The sequence below is a fragment of the Parus major genome, chromosome Z (assembly GCF_001522545.3).
Source record: "Parus major isolate Abel chromosome Z, Parus_major1.1, whole genome shotgun sequence".
Taxonomy (NCBI): domain Eukaryota; kingdom Metazoa; phylum Chordata; class Aves; order Passeriformes; family Paridae; genus Parus; species Parus major.
In genome coordinates this window covers 34,228,059-34,234,058 of record NC_031799.1, presented here as the reverse complement: position 1 = coordinate 34,234,058, position 6,000 = coordinate 34,228,059, and positions in this window count along the sequence as shown.

The window sequence follows — 6,000 nt, the reverse complement described above, 5'->3', positions numbered from 1 at the left end:
TTTTGTAGCCCTTTTGTAGAGCTTGGATATATTTGCTATAATTTCTGTTCCCACTTCCTGCCTGCCCAAGAGATCACAAAAATCTTGCAGATAATTCTTGCTTTGGTTTGGTAAAATAAAAAGGAACTGAACAAAAATATCTTTAGGCAAAGAATCTTCTATTTTAACCAAAAATACTGCAAATACTTTGGCATAACAGAGCCAATAATTATCTAAAATTTGCACACTCATTATTATTGTGAATTACTTAGCATACATTAAATCATTACAAAACTTTTGGGGATGGTACTCTTAAAGTCTACTTCATGCTTACATTTTTGACCCAAAGGAGGAGTTAAATTTTTTCTCAGTTGCTCTAATATAAAATATTAACAGTTTTCAAATCCTTCTATTCTTTCAGTTACTGGAATTCTCTCTTATTCAGCAGTCTATGATTTGATTTTCTATAAACCTGTATCTTCACTGACTTCTGCAGAATGGCACATGTCTCTCTGAAGCTGTAACCCATCACCCTGGTATGTTAGCACCATTCCTGTTTCAAGGAGAAATGAAATAGTGTTGTTAGTTTTATGGCTTTGAAAATCCCTCCAATAGGGAGACAGAGAGCACATTGAAGTATTTCTCACTATAACCTTTTCTTACCTAGCTAAAGAGAAAGTCAGTGTAGTAGAGCTAGAATAAAGCCTGTTCACAGAGATTTTTCAGCACTTATGTTCTATAGCATACCTGCATTTGAATATATTTCATCTCCTTGAATCTTTGCTTTTCTCCTTTTCCATTTTGTACTATTCAGAAGGCAAATGCAACTACAATAACATGTAAGTTGGATTTGTAACCCATCCTGAGGGGGTGAATGCTAAGTAGGTCACAAGAACACAGATACTGATGGGGTGATTCACCTGTGGGGTGAGGAAGAGCTCCCATACTTCTGTCACACACCTTTTCTAATGCAATGTGATAGAATGATCTTCTACAAAAATGACAAAGACAAAACGTAGAGTCAAGTAAGCTTTTCTTTGGCCTTCAGAGATGATCTTGCTTAAGTGTTAAAGTACTTAACCCACCACTCAATAATAGTCTTGAGTAGTAACATTACTGAAAATTAGCTTTGAAATAAGCAGTACTATGAGTGCTTTGTTTGGCAATAGATGTTGCATGAATTCAGCTGCAGTTAGACAAGCCAAGCTTTCAATTACTGCAGACACCATGGTGGAAAGAGGACCAGCATGTGGGCAGTAATTTTCATTGTTTGCTTTACTCCTGTATCCTTTGATAGCCAGCTGGTGATGGATGGGAAGCAGTGTAATGATGCAGACTCTCTCCTCTGAAAGCCGTTTTGTACAGCAATCCAGATACTAATAAAACCCCATGAAATACCAGATTTTTACGAACTGCTAAAGTGATATGACTGTTATATGTTGATAATGATAAATTGAAGGAGTAATTGGCAATAATTTATTACCCTTTTCCTTGAGTGAAAATTACTCATACAGCTAAACGATACCAGTATATTATGAAAATGAAGTAATTCTCTTCCCAGGCTACTCCTATAACAGCCAGAAGCCATGTCTGCTGTTTTTGTAACTTTCACTACTGCTCAATTCTGAGCTCCATGCAAAAAGGACTTTCCTTTCTCTTCTTTTTGTGGTACACAGAATACTATGATCCAGACAAGGATCACAAGATTAAAATCTTTTAACAGAAATAATAGCACCAAAATATTTTTGTAGTCTCAGGAGATTGAAAGGAAACATTTCTTTATACAGCATATAATGATACAGTCTAATTTCCTGAACAAGTAACTGATTCAAGATAGTAAAGCAACAAATATCCTACCGAGGAAAAAAGTTCAAAATTAATTAAAGACACAGAATGAAATTATCTGAATAATTAGAAAGTCATCTCTATTTGTTCAAAGCAAGATAAGCGTACAGGAGTATCTCTTCAGTTCTCATCTCTGAAAACAGATCAGAGATTACTGGGATGAGAAAGTCCTTGGGATGAGAAAGAAATTCATTAGACCCTTAGTCATTCAGTGGAATCATTCACCTCAACAAAATTTGTCTTCAGTCAAGTTTGTAATTGCAGAGATGTAATAAATACACAAATAACATGGAATAGCTTTCAAAGAGCCAAAGGGAAGCTTTTGATAGCCACATTGACAGTGGCATGAGGTCTCCTGAGCATTCTTTTTTATAGGAAATGTTTAATTGCTTTTTATTGAGCAGAACCTTTCCTTCTGCTTGTAAAAGAAATTATTGCTTTCTCCCTCTGGTTCAGTCAGAGGAAGTTAATAGTCCCAGTTTCCTCTGGCAACAGACACAGTTAATGACTGGAAGACTATCATAAACAGGGTTTATTGCCCAAATTACAATTCAGTTCCTAACCAGCCTTCTCATTTCAAATTGCCCTCCTGGCATTTTGGTGATTTTCTGTCTTATTATCTGGTTCACAAAGACTGTTCTCTGATATTTAGAAACTTTATGTGCTGCTTCTTTTTTTTTTTTTTTTAATAGTACTCACATTGCTGGAAATTGTTAAGTTCAATGTGAAAGGTATATTTATTGACTTCACAACACCAAAGTGCTTCTCAACAGAAATGATTCTTCAGCATACAGCAAAACCTGTGTTCAAATACAAAAAATAAATAATTCCTTCTCTGCCCTGAAGCTGTTCCTTTTGGTGTAATATCTGTGCTATTAATTGGGCATTTGTATAAAAAACATAACTGTATAGGAAAATAACTTTGAAATCTTTAAATTAAAAATATTAATAGAATACTACATATATGATAATTATTCTTACTATGACATCATAAATGCACAAAGAGATCTGAAGTTAAGCTAAAATCCCTGCTTTATAGTGCTATCAAAGAAGTCAAACATATTGACTATGTGTAGCTGGTATTATGGTTGGAACACATAATGAAATGAGGACACTTGAAGAAAAATCAAGGCATATTTTCTGTAATTATTTAGCAATTTAGCAATGAGAAGTGTTACACAAAGCAAAAACTAAAAATTGTGTTTCTCTGAAGGGGGATTTCAGAAGGGAAGATTTTGGGATTGCACACTAGGGAATTTCTTTGCTATTACTCCTCATAACTAGGTGTCAGATTTTCTGAATAGATAGATACATCCAAGAGAGACACTAACTCAGAGTGAAATACAGTAGCAAGAAATATAAAAGCCACATTCCTGCCAGAACAAGGACATAATTACAAACACTGCATAAACCTAATCAGTAAGTTGTAATGTCACAGACTGTCAGAGGTAACAAAACTCTACAAAGAACATAGGTTTGAAATGTAACCAAGTCTCATCATGAACTCCAAAAGCCATCACTGAATCTATATTGAGCAAGTCTCCAGAATTTTACATAATGAAAAAAAACAAAAACCAAAACAAAAATAATAGGGGAAAAAAAATTAGATTCATTGAAAATGGGAGAAAACAGTGATTATTTTAATTTATGGCACTCATTCCCTAAAACAAAGCATTTGAAAACTTCCAGCTCTATCAGGGCACTTCAGTGATGCTATCCTCTATAATTCAGACTCGTGATCTTTTACATTTAAGTATTGTATAATCACTAGCATTGCAATTCTGAAAACATTTACTATCACTTCATCCGGATTTTTACATTTCAGATTGGCAGTTTTATACTTGAAATATAAATAGTTATGTATATAGTATGTCTTTTAATTTTTTCTTGATCACAAAATCCTTCTATAAAGGATTTCTATAAAGGATTTCAAGACTGACAGAAAAAAAAAAACTCCATCTATGTATAATAGAGATAACATCTTGTTTGCTTATGGCTAAGGATTCATTCAAAGGTATATCTATGTCTCTAAGAGGTGTTGCAACAGGTACAATAAAGATAGTAAATACTTTGAACAATCAGACTGATTTATTAGAACACCTAATCAATATTTATAGAGCATTTCAATATCACACAGCCAATATGACTATGGCATACTACAAGATTGAATTCAAAATCAACAGTAGCAAATGACAGAGGACTCTGTAACCAGGGCATAAATGGTCAGTCTTCCAAATACCACTTATTTTTAGCTATAGTAAACAAGATAAAAATAAATTTATTATTTCTAAAAAGCAGAGAGTGCTTTGAAGCATAGAATTTTGTTTTAGTCCAGTTTCAGCCTCACCATATTCTTTCCTTATTTCTCTTTGGCCTAGAAGCTTATTTTGTACAGGATGAGTTACAAAATAATAATGCAAAAGACTGCAACTGATAACAAATCCCTTAACTTTTTAAAATTTTCTTTCTTTTTTTTTTTTAAATTTTGTGTTATTGCTGTGATATGCAATAGGTGATTCCCCACGTTTGGTACCACACTAGGGAGTCAGGGACCATAGTACACATACAGATTCTCCAAAAGAGTTATCTCACTCCTCAGTTTCTGCCTGGGAATTGGAAGCTCTTCCACAACATCAGCAACAGCTGCACCACAAACGTACTATGAGAGTTACATAAATCTGTGAGAAAAAGCCACTCTAAATTAGTCCTGCTGAGCAACACCACTTCCAAGAGAGCTCTCCTTCTAATAGAAGCCATCAGACATGAAACTTGTTACTCTGTGTCTTTCAGAGATCAAGTGCCATCATTTCACTTCGACATTAGAGAAAGGAATTAGTCTCTATCAAAAATATCAGACATACCTTGAGTAGTATGTGAAAGTGAAGTTGAGAGCCAAGTTGTTGTCTGCAGCAGGTGCTTATTTCAGCAGTTCCAGCAATGGGAGAGAAAAAGGATATCTGAAGCCAAATCAGAGCCTTATGACAGTGATGGAATGGCCAGTTCAGCATTTCCACTCCAACATGTCCATCTAAAGATTCTCAATCTATATTTTAACCTAAATCCTGAATGCCTTCTCTGAGTGATAAGTAGACAATCAGAGAACTTGGAAATCAGAGTCTAACATGGGAAGAAGCATGATACAAAGATAGCACTTTGCAGAGCATCCCTTAGTACAAAACTGCACCCTGATTTTTTCAGATCCCACAGTCTGAGCATAACACTTGTTCAGCCCCATCTTATGTCTGCCCTACTCACAAAAAATGCCCCAGCACTCCATGCACCTGCAATGCAGGCAATCTGGTATTTGTCTCACAGCACAAACCTGCAAAACAGGAGATGGGTAACCTGAGGCTGAGGGAAAACAGGAGAAGGATAACCTGAGGTTGGTCTCTTTATGAGGAGAAAACCCCTAGAACAGATAATTTCTACATGCTCTGGTACTTGAGCTCTCTCCTCTGGTCTGGAACACACTAGACTGGAATTATGGAAAACTTGGTAGCCTGTAGCTCTGTTGATAAGTTTTAGAAAGGCAAAACATGTGTCACAGGTCTTGTACTGCATGATTACGCACATCTGTCAATGAAACCATTATTTTTACAGTGAAACAAAATCAAACCAGATTAATCTGATCTCTCAGCCTCATAGCTACCATATGTTGGATGAGAAAATAACTGGTTTGGAGTTCCCATAGTCATAAAAATTCAATTTATATCCACTTATTCCTGATATGTGTGGTAAGATATTACAAAGTTTGGTCTAATGGACTATTAACAGAAACATTGTATAACTGTGTGGCAGACAGCCTTTACTTTCTATCACTAAACACTTCATTAATGACCAATTAAAGAATCCCCCTGAACTAACTAATTTGATGCTAGATCTAAGTTTTTAAACAGTATTTTAGAAAACTAAACTGTTATTATGCAGCATATTGGAAAATATGCTGCATCAGAAAGATCTACATCACTATTAATAACATGTCAATAAAGTCTATTATCACTCACACAGTTACATTTCCAGCAGTACTCAACATTACCTCAGGAAAATCAGATCTGGAGCATTACACACTCCCCTTAGAGTGAGTAGTGATGCAGCTGCAGGTAACCACAGTGCAGGCTGCTACTATCTGTTATGAAGAAGGAACTGAAATAACTTTCAGTGACTCCAATAAAATAC